General features: G+C 33.2%; 1 pseudogene; it reads right to left on the bottom strand.

Moving 5' to 3' along the window:
- Positions 1 to 2523: 2523 nt before the first annotated feature.
- LOC149533704 (clavaminate synthase-like protein At3g21360) lies at positions 2524 to 11297 on the bottom strand (annotated as a pseudogene).
- Between the last annotated feature and the right edge of the window lie 10355 nt (positions 11298 to 21652).

Below are 21652 nucleotides of genomic sequence, written 5' to 3'. Positions count from 1 at the left end.
AAACAATTCTGATTATTTTGCAAAGGATTGCAAATTAAAGATAAAATAGAACAAACCGAGGTATGGAAATCCAAATTTTATTTGTTATTGAAGCAATAGTTTAGGATATATTGCTAGAAATTATAGATATAATGGCATGATAAACAAAAGAAGACCATCAATCAATAGAATAAATCAACATGTTGAAGAAAAAAGGAGAGAAATTGGCATTGATCAAGTTATAGATGAAATGTAGTAGACATTGGTTAGGAAAGAACATATTTATTCATATGGGGAGACTACACCAACCCCTGGTGTGGATTCTTCATCAAAAAACTAATTAGGTCTTAAAACTAAAGGGGAGGTATTAGCAAAGTTAGATTAATCTTAGATTATTACTTCTTGGATCACAGATAGATATTTTGAAGTTTCATTAAAATTTTGGAGTGATTCAATGTTGTAGGAGACACTCCAAAAATGAGATCATCAAAGAAGAATGTAGTAGAGTAGTTGAACCAATCTAAATATCATAAGTGAGCAATGAATGTCACGGCAATCATCCAACTTGATGTGAAATTAACATTTATAATGCTTGGTTACAAGGTATATTATATAATTAATAGATTGAATTCAATCTGAGTCACTATTTTACATAGTGCTAATCGAATGTTGAAGGAGAATGCTCAAATAGATGTGTGTCAAATTTTGAGAAATTGTCCAATGGCAAAGCTAATTAACGATAAATCTCAGATATTCAATTATAGTTCCCTTCTTATTCACATTTTTTAAATGTTATAATTTATGAAGTACTTTCCTAGTATAAATAATATCACATGGGAGAAGGATACACCCCTTGCACTATAAATATATGTAGATATCATAGCATGTAAGACAAGAAATGGGTGAAAAAAAGAGATTCAGGGATTCCTTAAGATGCTCCATGAATAAATGCAACAAAGAGAAAGATTTCTAAAGAATATTGTTGAGATTTTTATCTTTTTGTGTTACCCTTTAGCAAGTTATTATTGTTAGTATTGACAAATAGATTAGTTCTTAGATTACTAAACTCCATTATTTTTCTAGAAAATTCTAGACTTGTTATAAAAAATTAAGTAGCGTTCATTTGATTATTTCTCTTATTGTGTTCCTTACAAAGTATTTTTTTAAAGATTGTTAAATTACTTACAGACTTTCTTTGGTCGACCAACAATTATAAGAAACAAGGATTTTATCACATTTTGAGAATTATGTTGTATTCATTGTGATATTAGAAATGAAATGTTTTATTTAAGACAATAAAAAAATTCAAAAAGAATCCAGATATATGTACTTGTATATTTCACTTATATCATTTAATTCTTATTTATTTAACTAACAAAAATAGATTTATATAACAAACAAAATTTAGAATTAAACATGAAATCATCACTCTCTTAATACATATATCACAAACCTTCTATAATATGAAAGGCTCCAAAAATATTTTTTAGCGTCACATTGTACAAAGTCAAATTGTAACATGATAGACCCCCAAAGATATTATTTAACATTGCATTGTACAAAGTCAAATGGTAAAATGATAGAACCCCATATATTTTCTTTAGTATTACATTGTACAAAGTCAATCGTAACATAATAGACCCCCAAAGATTTTCATTAACACCTCATTGCACAAAGTCACTTGTAACATGATAGATTCTCAAAGATTTAATTCGACATCACATTGTATAAATTCTATCATAGACTCCTAAAATATTTTTAACTCCATGTTACATAAGATCAATCATAACATAATAAATCTCAAAATCATATTACATAGAAAGCCAATTGTAACATAATATACCTTAAATCTATTTTTGAACACCGCATTATACAAAAGTCAAATACTCTACATATGCCACCCTTAAACATCACAAACTAAAGAAGAAATTAAGTTTGGAATAATAAGTCAACTTTGACTATTTAATACTTCAAGCCTAAAAATCAAGTCTTAATGTATGATGTTTAAGCTGTCCGCCCTACATAGCTACAAAAGTCTACAACTACTAGACAGTGAATTTTGTAGACTCCATCAAAATCAAACATTTTACCTAATCAGATCTCTCACGACGACTTCTCACCATTAAAGAAACAAAGAACTAAACGGTTTTAAGTATTCAGAAACTATATTGATTATCAATCTTACTCATTATATTCCTCCAAATCCAATTGCATGGATTTTCAGATTACAAACAAAACAAGAAAAGAAAATTCTAACAAATAGCAGCGGGACCCTTAATCTCAGATCTCTACCAAATGTCATAACATGATCTTTTCACTGTGAAATGTAGAACAATCCAAACAGCAATCATGGAAGATATGGATTTGTATTCCAATTTAATTATACATTTTATAAAACTTTAATAGACAATACTGCTTTAATCAGCAGATAAAAATATTTGAGTCCAGTCAATCTTCACTATCACTACCTAAATTTGTTCTTGCCTACGTAAGAGAGATTCTTCACCACCCAACTACTCTGAGAAGCCAAGGAATCAGCAACAATAATCAAGAATCAATAATTGGGCATTCTTGAAAAGAACAAGAAACAAATTTATGATCCAAATACCCCAAGTCAAATATGTACACCCACCTTAAACTACTCCCTAAATAAATAAAGTAGAAGTTTTGGCTATCAGTGTACGTGCCCTCTACATTTTAGATCCATGTATGTAGTTTGTGTACACGAAATAAATTTGCAGAGTTTTGGGCATTTGAAACATCATTTGCAGAGAGCTACTAAAACACGTCGAGGAGGTTTTGATGGCCTTCTTGCATGCATTACGGCCAAGTTGTCAATGAGTAAAAGATCTCCTGCTTCCCATTTTATATCTACACTTTCCTCGTCCATTTTTCTCCCACTCTCCTCCATTACTCTTTGTGGAATACTGCTTCCATCTCCACATATCAATCTATTGAAGCTTGCCTCAGCTTTTCCATATGTGGCAGCAGGAATATAGTTGAACCAGACCTTTCTATCTCCATAGCCATGGAAACTTCTTGTGGCAGGAATTGGCCCTGCAATGATGTTTGCACTTCCATCTTCTGTCCATTGTAGCTTCCCACCTCCTTCTTCTACCCTGTGGATTTTGACAATCATTAGTTATTGCTCCAATTCTTGCAAGAATTAATATTAAAGACATGAAATGATAGATTGTTTTTACCACCACTGGTTATTTCTTCAATCCTCACAATACTTATTGTTGAAGACATCAAGACTTATTGCTGAAGACATGAAATGAGTTCAGATTTGGTTTGTATTGATGAGTCTATCTTTAGTATTTGGAGTTATCTTATGTCTTATATTTTGTATTAGAATGATCTTTTCTTTCTTAGATCTTGCAGACAGTTTAAACATCACACACTAAGCTTCATTCTAAGACTAAAAGTGTTAAATTGTCAAAGTTGACTTATTTTTTCCAAACTTAATTATCTACTTAGTGTGTGATGTTTAAGGTTGGCTAGATTTTGTAATAGCATAGTAACCCTTAGCACACCCTACTTTGGTTCGAGATGACATGTGTTCTTGGTACTATCTTTTCTAGACTGTAACCTCAACTCTAGACTACAACCATCCATCACTTCCAAATAATATTAGTTCTATTTTCTAACTAAGTTTGGTGTAAATTGTATAATTAAGTACGTAGACTTTTTAATGGATCACAGATTACAATAGGATTTAATATTAAAGACGTGAGATTCCAACCATGTATAATATTTAACACATTATATGTAGTTGCATATAATAAATACATCTTTATGATTTAATAGTATATACTAAAGCATAATCATCTTTAGACACACCAATCCCATCTCCATGGTGCACCTCATCCCTATATTGACTACGTTAGGTTTGGTTTAAACTGTATAATATGTACACAACTTGTTATAGGGGTCATGTTTTGTGATAAAATTGATATTTAAGACAACACACAATTTTTAAGAAAATTACTCTATATTGTCTTAGAATTCAATAATATCAAGTTTGTTTTGACTTTCTATTTCGAATTATAGTTTATAATAAGTATTTTTATGTTAAATATATCAAAATCCTACAATTTATAATATGTAATTAATATTATTCTAAAATTGACTTAATATCAACATTACAAATCACACTCTATAACCTACCATTACTTAAAGAAAATCAAAAGAGTTCTCTCATACAAGATTTTAATCAAGATAACAATTCTGATGAAGAGGAAGAGTTACATACTTTGTTTGTGCTTCTTTGGGATCAGCCGTGTGCAAATGAGACTGCCAACTCTTGCCAAGAAAATAACCAAGATTATCGTTTTTGGGAAAGAGAGTGTGAGTGAATATCCCATTTGTATCCAGCTGTTCAACAACCTCTAGAAAGTTGTGTTCCATGTGAGCCACAACTCGGTGGCTCTACACAATAGCTATTTCTCCACCCTCAGGTGGTACAACTTCACAGAAAAAGATGACCTTGGATGGAAATTCTTTTGTTTGCACCGAAACATATTTCATATAAACTTCTAATAAAAAGAAAAAACTTCAATACATGTATAGATAAATGGAAGCATAACTGTTGGAAATTAACGTCAACGCCAGCTGGTTGTCCTCAAGCCCCACGTCCATCTACCTTGTCAGGTCACCGCAAGCATTCATGGACGGTAGGCATTCATTTTGGTAGGTGAGATTTTGAATTTGAAAATGAGAGGGAAAAATGTTTTAGGTTAGAAGACAAAAGGAATGTTTCTACATTCATTCTTATGAAGTGCAGATCAAGCAGATCAGAGAGGAGTTACAGACAGAGCAGAGAAGATCAGCAGATCAGTCGTTGGAAGAAGAAGAAGAATGTTTGTTTGTTTCATGCTTGTAGTTGCACATGATTGATTGCTGGTTACCTTGTAAGTTTGTTATTGTTTGATTCATCCTGTTGAAGCAGTGATTGCTCCAGGCATTCATGTATGCAGCCATTAGAGCTGCAAGTTTTAAAGTTGTTTGAAGTTTGAAGTTTTAACATTTTAGGTTTTTTTTTTTTTTCTGGTTGAAGCTGAATGCCCCCAGATTTTGTAATAGTTTAATGCAAGATTGAATAGAAAGCAAGTAGCATACTTAATCCATTGTTCTTCATCTTCTATTCGTTGCATTTGACAAGTTTGGTTGAAAGGTTGAAGCTTTGGTTTTCTGGTTTTAATGGTGAAAGCATTCACATTGAAATATTTCCTAAGTTTTATTTTTTAAGTTTGAAACAGAACACTCGGCATCTTTCTCAATTGGAGCCGAGCTCACTCGACATCCATTGGTGCCGAGCATTTCCTGTGCAAGTGTCAAGCTCCTCTTTGTGTCGAGTTCACTCGGCACCTGTTGCTTGTCACTCGGCACCATCAAGTGCCGAGCAAGTGCTGAGTATATCTGGCACTCAACACCTTCCTGTACCAAGCACTTTTCTTCAAGTGCCAAGTAACCTGCCACTCGACACATTCACGTGCCGAGCAAAACTAGCACTCGGCAATTGTGAGTGCCGAGCAAAGTTTTTAGGGTTAGGGTTGCAGTTGTGAGTTTAAATTTTGATCTATATTTCTCACATGGTATCAGAGCTTTGAGGCCCCACATCCAAAGTGAGTTAGGGTATTTATTTTTCTTGGGATATTTGACATGGCAGGAGATGTAGGAAAGATATGGCAGCAGCCACCATCATTTAATGGACAGAATTATGATATATTTGAAAAAAAGATGAAGACCATAATGGTTGCAAATGATTTGTGAGAGTTTGTTGTAAATGGATTCAATGATGTGATTGATCCAACTCAGTATGTTTCCCTCACAAATGCATAGAAGACTCATTTGAAAGTGTCAAGGAGGAAAGATGCTAAGGCATTAAGTTTGATTGAAGCAGCAATGATAGAGACAATTTTTCCAAAGATTGCAGCAGCAAATTATGCAAAGGAAGCATGGGATATCCTTGAGACAAACTTCAAGGGGACTGATAAAGTCCATACTATAAGGCTACAGAACATAAGGAGGGAGTTTGAAAACCTTCAGATGAAGGAGAATGAATCAGTTGCAGACTTCAGTTCAAGAACCTCAAATGTAATTAACCAACTGAAGTCAAATGGAGAAGACTATCAAGAGTAGAGGATAGTGGAAAAGATATTGAGGATTTTACCTCATAAATATGACCATTTGGTCATGACCATAGAAGAGGCAAAAGACCTCACTACTTTGACAATGGATGAGTTGATGGGTTCTCTTCAAACCCATGAGTATAGGATCAATAGATCCACGTCTTCTTCTACCCAAGACCAAGCATTCAAGGCTCAGTCAAATCCAAGAGGAAGGGGGAGAGGAAGAAATGGCTCAGGCAGAAACTCTAGAGGTAGAGGCTGAGGTAATGGAGGACAAATAAATGTTGTAGCAGAAAGCTCAAGAAGAGCAGATGGAGCAAGTAGCTCACAAAATACTTCAAGAGGAGGTAAGAAAAACTACAACTCAAATAAGAGTAATGTAGAATGCTACTACTGTCATAAATATGGGCATTATGCAAATGAATGCTGGAAGAAGCAAAAAGATCAGTCAGGACAAGAAAATGTAGCTGATGTGAATATGGGAAGTGAAAACATTGCCTTCATCATGTGTAATGTTGGTGAAGAAGGAAGCCCTGAGGTTTGGTACCTCGATAGTGGATGTAGCAACCACATGAGTGGTAATGAAACCTTGTTTTCATTGATTAACAAGAGTTTCAAATCAGCAATTAAGATGGGTAATAATGAAACCCTACCAGTTGTGGGCAAAGGATCTATTATGGTCTGCACCAAGAAAGGTGAGAAAAGGGAAATACAAAATGTGTATTTTGCCCCTGGTATAAAGCACAATTTGATGAGTATTGGTCAGCTCATTCAAAATGGATACTAAGTGCTGATGGAGAATGACATGTGTGTCATTCAAGAAAAGGATGGGAGCAAGAACTTACTTGTAGCAGTTCAAATGACCAAGAACAGAATGTTTCCCTTGAAGATTGAGACATGTTTCTCATCTCAAGTTAGTGTTGCACCTCACACACAATCAACTCTAAGGAGTGTGATTGAAGACCCCTCATGGCTATGGCATCTCAGGTATGGTCATCTTGGCTATGCTGGTTTAAATTTATTGTCAAATAAAAGAATGGTAGAAGGTTTGCCGCATGTAGGAAATTCTTGTGACAAGTGTGAGGATTGTATTTTGGGTAAGCAACATAGGCTTCCCTTTAATTCTAGAAATTCTAGGAGGGCTAGATATCCACTAGAATTAGTGCATAGTGACCTAGTCAGTCCTATGCAAGTTACTTCCATTGGGGGGAGTACTTATTTCATGAAATTCATTGATGATTTCAGTCGTAGGACATGGGTGTATTTTCTAAAGAATAAATCTGAAGCATTTGATAAATTTGTAGAATTTAAGACCCTGGCTGAAAGAGAATGTGGATACTATATCAAGGTCCTAAGATCAGATAGAGGAGGGGAGTATACCTCCAATTCTTTTGTAAATTTTTGCAAGAAACATGGCATAAAGAAAGAGCTCATAGCCAGCTATACACCACAGTAGAATGGAGTGGCTGAAAGAAAGAATAGGACCATTGTTGAAATGGCAAGGAGCATGATGAAAGAGAAAGGTCTCCCAACTGAATTTTGGGGAGAGGCTATAGCAATAGCAGTTTACCTAATTAATAGGTGTCCTACAAAGGCAGTTTGTGATAGAATTCCAATGGAAGCTTGTTCACATATAAGATGGACAGTTGAACACTTAAGGCTGTTTGGATGTGTTGCATATGCACATGTGCCTAAAGAGAAAATGCAGAAACTTGATGACAAAGGTGTGAAATGCATTTTCATAGGGTATAGCCCAAAATCAAAGGCATACAGATTGTATGACCCATTGAACAACAAAATTATGCTTTCAAGAGATGTGAAATTTCTTGAAAATCAGTCTTGGTATGGTTCAATTGATGAGTCACCGTGCACTTCTAGTAAAGTGCCCATTATGAGTGAAGAAGATGCTGATGAACAGCAAGAAGAAGGAGCAAATAGAAGAAAAGGAAAGCAGGTTCAGACATTGTCGAGCTCCTCTAGGCATGACCGAGTGTCAGTGTCGAGTATTAGTGAAGACCGAGCTAGTCAACAATGCAGCAGCAATGAAGATTCTAATCCCACACTCTCCTCCCTGTTACCAAGAAAGACCAAGAGTCTTAGGGAGATATACCAAGATGAAAAGTATGAAGATTATGATGAGAGTGTTAATTTTGCATTATTTTCTCATAGTGATCCAATATATTTTGAGGAAGCTATTAAGGAGAAGAAATGGTGTAATGCCATGGATGAGGAAATAGATGTTATAGAAAGAAATGAGACATGGGAGCTAACTGAATTTCCTCCCAAGAAGCAAGTGATTGCAGTGAAATGGGTCTATAAGAACAAATGCAATGCTGAAGGCAACATTGATAGGCATAAGGCAAGGCTGGTAGTCAAGGGCTACAAACAACAGTATGGAAGAGATTATGATGAGACCTATGCCCCGGTTGCAAGAATGGAAACCGTGCGTGTTGTCATAGCAATTGCAGCTTAGCACAAGTGGAAGGTATTTCAAATGGATGTGAAGTCTGCCTTCCTAAATGGTGTGTTGAAAGAAGAAGTGTATGTGGAGCAGCCACCTGGTTATGAAGTTGCAGGTGAAGAGAACAAAGTATATAGGTTGAAGAGAGCTCTTTATGGGCTCAAGCAAGCTCCATGGGCATGGTACAGTAGGATTGACTCATATTTGATGAGCAATGGCTTTAGCAAAAGCAATGGTGAGCCCACTCTTTACATCAAGGTAGCAGATGGTAATGTATTGATTATTGTCTTGTATGTAGATGATTTAATTTTTAATGGTAAGGATAAGGCTCTAATTGGTGAGTTCCAAGAGGCCATGAAAGGTTAATTTGAAATGACAGACCTAGGTCTCTTGAAATACTTTGTAGGCATAGAAGTAAAAAAATGCATGATGGTATTTTCATCTCTCAAAAAAAGTATACAGGGCAGATCTTGGAGAGATTTAAAATGCATAATAGTAAGTCAGCCCCCACACCAACAGCAGTATGTTTGAAGTTGAGTAAGGAAGACTCTAGCAAGAGAGTGGATCCAACACTATACAAGAGTATGGTTGGAAGTCTAATGTATTTGACTAAAACTCGGCCAGACCTTATGCATGTAGTAAGTTTTATTTCGAGATTTATGGAAACACCAAGGGATTCCCATTGGCAAGCGGGAAAAAGGATCCTAAGGTATGTGAAAGGTACCAAGGGATTTGGAATTTTGTATACTGCATCAAATGAATTCAAGTTGGTAGGTTATACTGATAGCAATTGGGCTGGAAGTTTAGATGATAGGAAGAGCACTTTCAGATACATGTTTCATATGGGATCGAGTGCAATTTCATGGGCATCCAAGAAGCAACCTATTGTTGCTCAATCTACAACAAAGGCTGAATACATTGCAGCAAATGCAGCAACATGTCAAGTAATTTGGCTAAGGAGGATCTTGACATATTTGAATGAAAGGCAAGAAGATGGAACCACAATTTATTGTAACAACATCTAATCAATTGCATTGTCCAAGAATCCAATCTTCCATGGGAGAAGCAAACATATAGAGATCAGATATCACTTCATCAAAGAGTTGGTGGAGAATGGGGATATCAAGATGGAATTTTGCAAGTCAGAGCAACAGCTAGCAGATATTTTCACCAAGCCATTAGGCATTGGAACTTTTGTGCACCTAAGATAGAGTCTTGGTGTAGTTTATTTGAATCAGCAGTGATCCTTGTTTGTGGGTCTCAAGACAAAGGGGGAGTGTTAAAAATTAACATCAATGCCAGCTAGTAGTCCTCGAGCCCCACGCCCATCTACCCTATCAGGTCACCGCAGGAATTCATGGACGACAGACATTCATTTTGGTAGGCGAGATTTTGAATTTGAAAATGAGAGGGAAAAATGTTTTAGGTCAGAAGACAAAAGGAATTTTTCTACATTCATTCTTATGAAGTGCATATCAAGCAGATCAGAGAGGAGTTGCAAACAAAGCAGAGAAGATTAGCAGATCAGTCATTGGAAGAAGAAGAAGAAAGTTTGTTTGTTTCGTACTTGCAGTTGCACGTGATTGATTGCTGGTTACCTTGTAAGTTTGTTATTGTTTGATTCATCCTATTGAAGTAGTGATTTCTCTAGGCATTCATGTATCCAGCCATTAGAGCTACAAGTTTTAAAGTTGTTTGAAGTTTAAAGTTTTAACATTTTAGATTTTTTTTTTTTTTCTAGTTGAAGCCGAATGCTCCCAGATTTTGTAATAGTTTAATGCAAGATTGAATAGAAAGAAAGTAGCATACATAATCCATTGTTCTTCATCTTCTATTCATTGCATTTGACAAGTTTGGTTGAAAGGTTGAAGCTTTGGCTTTCTGGTTTTTAATGGTGAAAGCATTTACGTTGAAATATTTGCTAAGTTATATTTCTTAAGTTTGAAACAGAACACTCGACATCTTTCTCAGTTGGAGCCGAGTTCACTCAGCATCCATTGGTGCCGACCATTTCTTGTGCAAGTTTCAAGCTCCTCTTTGTGCCGAGTTCACTCGGCACCTGTTGCCTGTCACTCGGCACCATCAAGTGTCGAGCAAGTGCCGAGTATATCTGGGACTCGGCACCTTCCTGTGCCGAGCACTTTTCTTCAAGTGCTGCAATTGTGAGTGCCGAGCAAAGTTTTTAGGGTTAGGGTTGCAGTTGTGAGTTTAAATTTTAATCTATATTTCTCACATAACAATATCAGAGGGTGTGTCATGTCAACATCATTGATTACATTAAAAAAATTATCTAGTATACTCTGATTAATAAAAAGGCTATTCAGTTCTTACGCTACAACCAAAAAAACATGAAGAACAAAATGAACTACCAGAGCCATCTCATGGTGGAAGAAGATATGTTGGTCTAGAGGAGCTTCATTAGCAGACCAAACTCTACCAACAATATTCTTTCTAGGAACAAGGCCTTTGTAAGGCTGTTCTTCCCATCCAAGAACTTCCACAAAGCCATTGAAATCCTCTGCAGACCTCAAGCCAAATCCTCTGAAGAGAATAGCCCCACAATCATGCAATTCTCTTTCAATCCATGCTCTATTCTCTTCTAATGCCATGGATTTCAAAACTATGCCAAATTCTTCCTTATGAGAAGGAATCAAAACTTTGGGAAACAAGCGACCATCTTGGAGTTTTTGCTCCTCGATTCTACCCTCCATGAAATTGGCCATCTTTCTTGGTTCAATATCTCACAAATATTGAATTCAAAGAAGCCACACAAGCACATATATTTTTCCCATCTGAGATGGCTTAAATAGGGCAAGGCAATGCATTGAATTGGGCAGGTTCATGACAATGACTGCTATGACATGTCTGGTCGATTACCTATCAAGAAATTGTCTTCGACTCGTGTTTCAATTGAAATCAATGAAAACCCACCATGCCATTTTCTGTTATGCCTATTTCGATTCTTCAAACTGCTATGTTACACAGCAATGGTATTTCAACTTGTACTGATTCCTTGCATAGAACATGTTATACCTTGTAATTAGTATTCCTCACACGGAACAAACTGTTCACATTTACACTGGGTGGTGGGGGATTCAGAAATAGAGTCAATTTGACTAGAAGTAAATCATTGATTAACATGGTTTGAATGAATTTATTTAAATGTTCAAGAGTGTGGTTAATAGATCGTGTTGAGCAGTGAGATGAAAGTAAAAGGATAGGATGATAAAAATATTGGAAGACAAAGACTTTGGTTCCCTGTATAGGTGACCGACTTAGACAACTCACGAGCAAAAGTTTCTCCCAATTCGGCGATCAAGGTTATGTTCAACTTGATTATGATCATTGTGAAAATTATGCCCTTTTGGATTATTCAATGGCCTCTTCAAATAGCTTTCTTCTTTCCCCTGCCCATGGAAAACAAATAGATAATACCAAAATCACGAGAAAAAGCTCTTACTTTTTTAAAATTTAGGCTTTAGAACAGTGATATATTTTTTAAAAAAGGGTGGCTGGTAAAATAGTATATTCTCCATGTTTGTGTTAGACCAAATCTGAATTAAAAATAAGAGTTCAAATCGACCGCTCTATATATAAGATTAAAAATAAGTGAGTAAAGAAAGCAACATAAGTAATGGACCACTCTATATATAACATTAAAAATGAGTGAGTAGAGAAAGCAACATAAGTAATAGAGTTGTCTTTGTCATCAACTTGCTTTTAAATATCATTAGAGGTAGGATTGTTATCAAATAGGTTTCAGCTAATAAGAGTATCACCTTTACGGTTGAGTATAATGTGAAGAATTGACTAACTCTATTTAAGGACACTAGTTAGAGCCTAATTAACTATAAACAAAATGTTTAGGAGAAGCGGTGCAAGCTAGTGGTGAAGGTTGAGACCAATTACGAAAAATATTATATGTATATTTCAGTAGTTGAGAGTCATGAGAGGGAGATTCATATTCACTTCTAGAATATTAGCTACAACCTCATTAGCATCTCAAGTGCATTTGATTTAAAGTTTAACTAAATTTCGTTAGAGGTAGGATTATCATCAATTATTTTTTGGCTAATGAGAGTGCCACCTTCTTTTTCAAAAGTGTCTTCTGGAGATTGAGTACAAATGAAGGAACTGGCTAATTCTAGTTGAGGACATTAGCTAGGTTCTAATTGACTAAGAGAATCATACCCATGAGAAGGGGTGGAAACTGACGGTGAGGGTTGAAACTAATTATGAGAAATATATATCTCTATTTCCTCAAAGTTGAGAGTTAGGAGTATGGAAAGCAACATAAGTAAGTTAGAGATGTCTTTGTCATCAACTTTATTCTAAGTATCATTACATATAGTATTGCTTCCAATTAGCTTTGAATTGATGAAAGTACCACCTTCATGAGAGTACCACCTTCTTTATCAAAAACATTTTCTAAAGGTTGAGTACAAACTAGAGAATTGATTAATTCTAGTCAAGGATGCTAGCTAGAATCTAATTAATCACGATCACCACGCCTAGGAGAAGGGGTGGAAGTTGGCAGTGACAATTGAGACCAACAATGAGAAACATTGTCTCTATTTTTCAAGAGTTGATGAGACCAATTACGAGAAAAATTATGTCTAGTTTTTAGAAGTTAAGAATCATGAGAGTAAGAACCACAATCACTTTTAGAGTATTAGCTACAATCTCATTAGCATCTCAAGTGCATTTGATTTAAATTTTACCTAAATCTACATTTGTACCTTCTATAAAAATAGAAATAGATATCAATTAAATATTTTTAAAATGAACTATATTTCTATTTCTAGTATACTTGAAAGGGAGATAAGGGTAGTCTCATAATTATGCCATATGCCATGAAAGTGGAGTGGCCCTTAAAGGCTCAAAGAAATTATTAATCCAATTTTAAGCACTATGAGCTTTAGTGCAAACCCACTAAGGATACTTGAGAGTCTCAAACTATCCACTAAATAGACAATAGGCATAAGGTAACTCATTTGTTAAGAAAGAACTATGTCGAAGGACTTTCTAAGCTATCTGCCAAGAAAAATGGGTTAATTTAAGTTCAAGAATTATTAATGCTTCAACTCATAAGCCATAAGAAGATAAGGAGAAAGCCACAAATATTGTTTTATAAGGCTTGCATTAATGAAATGGTACATCAATATATTGGTCGCACTCCTTCCACCAAGATTTGAGTAACACCAATTCCAAGCTTCATAAGGTTTGGTGAAAAACCTCAAAAGATACGTGACACTCTCAAAATATCCACAAAATCAACAAGGGGATAAAGAACTAAATAATGTGTTAAGAAAGAACCAAGTGGAAGTGTGAATGAACCAAGTAAAATAAGTAAACTTTAGCTCAAGAACTAGTGGCAATTCAACTAATCAACAATATAAAGTTAAGATAAAGAAAAAAAAATCCTTTACAAGGTTTATGATTATGAAATGGTATATATCAAGATACCATTTTAGTCCTCACATCATGGATTGAAAGATTCAAGCCCAAGATTCATGAGTTTTTGTACAAAATCACTAAAGATACTTTAAATTTCCAAACTATAAAAAAAAAAAAAAAAAGGGCATGATGAATTCATAAATTTGTTAAGGAATAATTAAGTGGAAATCCTTGATAAAAGAATGCACCCAAAAAATAAATTTAAGCTCAAGAACCAATTATGGTTCTAATCAATCATATCTAAAGATTAGGAGAAAGCCACAAATATCCTTCACAAGCCTTATAATTATAAAATGGTATGTCAAGATACCATCTTTAGTTTTTCCACCAATGAACTTGAAATATTCAACCTTTCTTTCGTCAATAACCTAGGGAAGAATAACATTGATAGTAGTTTGAAAACTCTCCTAGAGTACAAATTAATCTCATTTTGATTTTTCATCAAGAATAAAAAAATCTTTGTGGGTCTATTAATGAGATCTAATAGCTTCAAGACATTATCCCATCATAAATTATCCATTGGATGGCTTTCACAAGATAAAATAGGAGATCACAAAAAATCCTCTTGATTGATTGAAAGGTCATTAGGTAATTATTTCTTTCTAGACAAGCTACACTCGACAGCCTTTTTAACTTTTTGAATGATTTTGATGACAAAAGTGTTGTGTATCTATACTACCTACAACATGGTGATGAGAGCATTGAGGTCTTATCCTTTCCAAGAGAGCACTTGATAGGTGCACCTAAAATTGTACACAAGGGGGTTCACCCACCCCCAATTCCCTAACAACATGGAGGCCAAAAATAGCTCATCATCGATTGTTGGTAGTTTTGGTCATATGATAGGCTACCACTAATAGGTGGTAGTACTACCATTAGTAGTCTAGGGTATGTGGTCCCCCAAACACAGTAACACAAAGAAATGATTTTTTTAAAGATCTTTTATATATATAATTTTTAGTTTTTTTAAAGAGTATTTATGAAATAGCTAATAATTAGTGTTCAATAACTAAGTGTTATTTAATATTATTTATTAACCATTGTTCATGATAAGTTTATTTATTTAAAATTTAATAAATATTTATGATTAATAATAATACAATTAAAAATCAATAACAGGTCAAAGGCCAAGATGAATATAAAATTAAAACTACAAGATCCATCTCAATAAGACACAAAAGATAAGAGATGGGATAGGTAACTTTTTTATTTCCCTTACAAACTGTTTTTTTAAAGAAAAAAATGTAATGGAGAAAGAGACGCCTTTGTATTTGAGAATTAAGAAGTCTTCATTGTTAAGCTTGTCAACTTGTTTTATCCTTCCTTGTAGATCATGTGACTCAAGACTTGCTAAGATCTAATGTTAGTTTTCTTATGCATATTTAAATCGTTACCTTAATATTGTGAAGGAGAGATAAAATATTTGAAAAGGTAATCTCTCATTTCTAAACAAAAGAAATTAAACACAAGTATTATGAGGAAAATGTAAGAGAAACTAGAAAATTTCCCATAATTTGAAGGAACGTGATTGGAAATAATAATCAGATATATATGTGCATTTATTCACATTTTCATTAATAAAATAAGAAGTTATTACACAATATCATCAAATAGCTCAACATATGCAAATCATCATTTCCTTTATTAATCACTATTAATTAGAGATTTACCTCATCTCTTAAATAGTTGGGGTACCCATTAGCGAGAATAAGTAACATTAAATTCATATAGATCATCAAAGGGATTGTTAGGCATAATGAATTAAAGACTAATACTGTCTATATTGTCCCATGGACCAACTTGATCTTCTCCATAAACTTGTCCATCTAGACACAGAAGGGAGGCAATCTAACATGGAGAAAATACATCAAAAAATATACAATTTGCCTAATGAATGGTTTCCATTTCCTGAACCACTTTTGATTTGTAGGAAGTAAATTGGAAACATAGGAACATAACTTCTACCAATCGTATTTACATTGTAGTTGAAAGGCCCAGGAATCATATGATCGTCATTGATATTAATCAATACCTTCTGCAAATCTCTTACATAGACACTCTTGAATAGCCTTATGCATAAAATTTCTATCCTATATTTGTTGAATTCCACCATGTGAACCATTGCTACAAACATTGATGCAATATTTGAAGGCACACTATATCTATCTATACTAAAAAAGAATTATTTTTCCATAATTCTAAAAACAACTCAAATTGCTATAAAATGATAAGACATTATCATATCCTTGATCATCAGACCAATGGCATGCCCATTAAATAAAATTTGTGCTATAGGCCCATACAGCTTAATTATTGTTTCCATTCTTGGGCATTTGGAAAATGGGCCTATTCAAGCTAAAGAAACAAGAGAGAACTTATATAATTAATGAGGGAAAACAAAAGATAGGAATGCAAAAGCTTGATAGTTAGGTAGATCAAACAGTAATATAAATTGATTCATAGACCATAGAGAGATTCTAGACTACTAAAAAGGTATCTTGAGAAACTCAACGTTGGCTCAAAAGATACTAACCTCATCAAAACTAATTCTAGTTGCATAAGATGGTGGTGAACTTGTAAAGAATTCTAAGTGATGCTAAAATAGAAAATAGGAAAAAAAGTAAAAAGGAAAGCTACAAAATAAAGACTCAATTTAAATTTCCTATTATCCTAGGACTCTTGAAAACAAAGATAATTTCCCCCTCAGGGTGTATACTAAGAACTTTGTTCTTAGGCTACACAAACAAAAGGGCAAGGTATACGACTTTAAGAAAAACAATCCATCAAATCACTTTGCTTTATAATAGTACCATCCTATGAATCCAAAGAACACCTTAAATCTAACTGACATCGTTACTAAGTTAAAAAAAAAAGAGGATTGGAGATAACAAGGGAGTAAAGGGAATGATAGGAAAGGAAGAAGAGGATAAGCAAGAACCCTAAGATCAAAAAGGAAATAACCAAGAAAAAAACCTAATTAGAGGAAAGCCTACAAATTAAAACCATCCATTGTATGAATAAGAATAATCGTGTTATCCAAAGTCTATGAGATGGTAGTCCCAAAGAAGCAAACTTACTTAATTCCAAGTCACTAGATTGAAACAACAATTGAAAAAACCATCAAGAGATCCAAAGATAGAGAAAAAAGAGAGAGGAGAGATTGTATCAAGGGACATTGTTATGTACGGGATCTTTATAAATCTCAAGTACACACTATCACTAAATACCATAACCCTAACCAAGATGAACATATGTCCTATATTTTGGGATGAAATATAAAGAGCAGAGGTCTAATATAGTAATTGTTCAACCAAACCCGTCTAAGAAGGCACCTCGGGTAGGAGGGAGTAAAACTAACAGAGGTTTAATTAACATCCTTCAAGAAGGAGATACACAACCTGAGAGCCAGAGTTAGAAAAATCTGAAATTAGGTATAAAACACTCAAAATAAAGGAGAAAAGGATTGACTGATAGATAAGATATGAAGATTCTAATTGTAAGAATAAAAAAACTAACTTGAATTGAGTGAGGTGTTAACATAAAGGTTGAACTTGATATCAAAATGATAAGTTTAATAGGTTATCAATTTAGAAACAAAAAAATTCTAAACTCATTTTTCTTCATATCATGTTTATTTTACAATCCCTTATTTTATGGCAGATTCCTTTAACTCTTTTAATTCGTAGTGATTAAGATTTTTAAATTTGCAAGTAATAATACTTCGAAAGGAAAGCAGTTGAGAAGATATCAATGTTAGATTTTATGTCACCATCAAAATTCTCATTTTAAAAGCTTTTGAATTCAAACCTTATGATGTTTATATAAATAATTTCTAACAAAAAATCATTTAAATTTTAATAGATGATTGAATATATCAAATTAAATATAGTTAAGAGTTATTAAATATTGATCTCGCAAATAATCAAACATGTTTCCTACTAATAATCTACCCCTATTTTTATATGATATTTGAAACCCTAATTACTGCTCAAAGTGCCTATTATTTCCTTCCTAACTGATTATTTTCTTATAAGCCAAAAAATCCTTTTAAAATTAACACCAATCTATGAGCCTTTGCAAGTCATAAATAAAAAAGGAAGCCTTTTTATTGATCTATTAAGTGACACTTTAGATAATACTAATCTATTGTTACCACCATATGAGAATAATTTTAAACATTGTCTATGAGATTTCAAATTTATTAGGTCAATTCACAAAAACCTTTTCTCTAGAGGGGATAAAAGCTTAAATAAATTATTAAGTAATCTATAATCTTGAAGATAAACCATTAATCCTTTGAAATATGCAAACTTGAACCAATGAAATCAAGTAAGAAAGTAAACTACCATTTCATTATAAATTGGATCCCAATTTATCAGATATTAGAAAAGAGCAAGAAGATGAGTCTCAATTCTGTGAAAGTCCATGGGGAAGATTGAGACCTCTTTAGAAACAAGTGTTCAATTTTAAAAAATTGGGCACCTGATTAGGTTCAGGCAATCAATCCAAATTCAAAAATTGGGTGCTGAGTTTTTGAAATTGAGCACCTGATTTGTATAAATATTAAAATTGCATTTTACTATTTTTACTCTCAACAAAAAATGTGATAGTGATTCCTAGTGGATAGGAGCCCAATTTACAGATCCCTACCAACACCCCCCCTCCCAAGCCCCTTTTTTTGACATTCCAAGTATATACATGTTAATTTGTTTTTTATTATTTTTAGTCTTTTGCTAAACGATTAGGTTTCTTTTATTATTTTTGTTCATCATTGATTAGTTTTATATAATTATTTATAATTTCTTTGTATTTACTTTGATTTTTTTAAAAAAATTAATTTAGTATATAATGCACAAAATAGGTAAACTATAAAAAAAAATGAAAAGTAAATAATTATAGGTTCAACTAATACTTGAAAACATAAACTCTAAGTTCAATTGATACCTAAAGACACAACCTATAGGTATAATATAGAAGTTAACATAAAATTTAGCTAGAAAACAAAAACATTAGCATTAGGTAAAACAATAAAAACAAAAACCATTAAAAAAAATAGGTAAAACAATAATAAAAAAATCCTAAACTTAGAAAACCAAATAACATAAAAAATTCGCGTTCATCAGACTCTTGTCCTGGGGCTCCTCCATTTCTCTCTCCTTTCATCCTTGTTCATCATTTTCTTTTTGTCTTTCCTCGCTTCCTTGTTATCTCTCCCTTTTTCTCTTCTCTCTCTTTTTCTCTCTCCTCCCTCTCTATTTCTCTCTCCTCCCATTCTCTCTCACCCCTCTTTTTATCTCTCCTCCCTCTCTTTTTCTTTCTCCTCCCTTTCTCTCTCATCCCTCTCTTTTTCTCTCTCCTTCCTTTCTCTCTCCTCCCTCATCCCTTTCTCTCTCCTCCCACTCTTTTTCTCTATCCTCCCTTTCTCTCTCATCCCTCATCCCTCCTCTCTCTCTCCCCTCCTTTTCTCCCTCCTCCCTCTCTTTTTCTCTCTCCTCCCTTTCACTCTCCTCTCTTTTTCTCTCCTCTCTTCCCCTTTAGAATCCCCATCACCTTCGTCTAAAACCCTAGCAAAGCTGCCACTTTGATCTATTGGTTTAATAAAGATAACTTTATAGTGAACAAATGTCTATGTGAATATTTGATGAGTTTTCTAATGCTTAAGAGAATTCTATACTCATAATGTGATCTTAGGTCGAGGCCACAATATCATTTAGTCTAAGTTAAACACGCTTTAGTATTTTTAAAAAAAATTGCATATGTTGGTACTAAGAATCACCTTTTAGGGTAAAAGTACAAAGTTGTGCCACCTTTCAGGCTAACTTATCGGAACAACCAAATTTGAGTATTACTATGTGAAAAGCAATTTTGTTCAAAAATATGATCTAGATAAATTCATTCTAGCTAAGATGCATAATTTCTCAAATTTTTCCAATTGGAAATGTCTATTAAATGCATGTTTAATACCAATTTGTATCTAATTACTAAATAAATAAAATTATTTCAAAAAAGTCACATTTCAATAACTCTCACTCTTTGTAATGGTTTTTTTTAATAAAATATAAGCACCATTTTATAGAGCTCAAAGTCAAGAATATGCTCATATATAGTTTATAGTGTTTTTGTTGGCATAGTGAAGATCCCTCTCCACCATTAGTACATGCTTTTGGTGTGATGGAAAAATCAACAGTTTCAATTGGACATAGTATATTGCACTTAAAATATACTACAAGTACATATTTTAATACTCAAGTTGATGTTGGTTTTCAGAAAGAAAAAAATAGTAAATAATATCAAAAAAAATTGAAATGAATGTATGATATTCAAGAGGAGAGAGTCCTCTTCCTGAATTTATAATTTTTCTTTTGGTTAGAATAAATTTGTAATGAGAAATGTCATGGGAGATTAAAACTATCGATTTTAAATGAGTTGAAATTTGAATTGTTATAAAAGAGAAAATATAGGTGAAAAACAATTTTTTAATTTTTTATTGAGATATCTATGTATGCCACGTATAGCATAATCTGAGATCAAAGTGAAAAAGGTTTATTTCCATATAGTTTTTTGGTGGGAAGTAAACCCATAATTTTCAGCATTTTTCAACAACTAAAAAATCATCTTTCAAAATTAGAAAAATATATCAAATCTTTTTTTTATTGGTAAATGGCTGAAGCCTAGATTAATTATTGTTATTTGTTGTTATTAATTTATTTTTTATGTGTTAAGAAAATTCAAACCCAAGACCTCCCACATGAGAGGCTCACAAGTTGTTGTTGTGTTGTAGGCTCTTGCTTGAAATATATATCAATTCTTATTGCGAATAATTATTAAAAAATAATAATCCTAAATTCATCCATTCCTACACATTTCATTACTTTACTTCATTTCAAAATTCTAAATAATAATACCACTTTTATGTCATTGAAGTTGAACAATTATACTTTTGCTAGCCTTTTCTTTTATAAAAGGGTGACACATATTTGTGTTTTTACACTTCAATATGTACTATATAAATTGATAAAAATATATATTCCTTGAGTCTTAGGATTAGTTCATTAATTTTCACCTAGTCTACTTAGATTTATCTAGTCATTTAGAATCTATTGGCCTTCGTTAGCACCCATGTTTGGGATATTAGTGATGATAGGTGTTAAGAGATTGCATTTGTTATATCCATATAAAGTGACCTATGTAATGAATGGTTATGACTTCAATTTATTCACTTTTTATCTCTTTCACAAAAAGATCTATCTATGTAACTCATAACAAGTACCTAATCACTTTTTTAAAAATATACAATAGGTTTCCATTTTTAAAATTAGTACCAACCTTTGACAAATGAACTTTATATGATATCTCCTTCCTTCCTCTTTCTCTCTCCTACCTTCCTCTTTCTCTCTCCTCTTTGTCTCCTTCCTTTTCTAATATTTTTACATTTGCATTAAATTTTTATTTTGTAGATGTTCATTTAATTATAGTTAATTATAGTATATTCTCTCTCCTCCCCTTTTTGATATATTTTTAATTAAAAATGCATTAGATATTTAGATGGTATTAAAGATGTAATTATATTTATGTTTTATATTTAAATATGAATTATATATATTTATCCTATTTTGAACCC

Source organism: Cupressus sempervirens, chromosome 10 (assembly GCF_028749045.1).
Source record: "Cupressus sempervirens isolate cs-2001-9-10 chromosome 10, ASM2874904v1, whole genome shotgun sequence".
NCBI classification, from domain to species: domain Eukaryota; kingdom Viridiplantae; phylum Streptophyta; class Pinopsida; order Cupressales; family Cupressaceae; genus Cupressus; species Cupressus sempervirens.
Note: the sequence above shows the minus strand (reverse complement) of the source record. Positions and strands in the feature narration are given on the sequence as shown.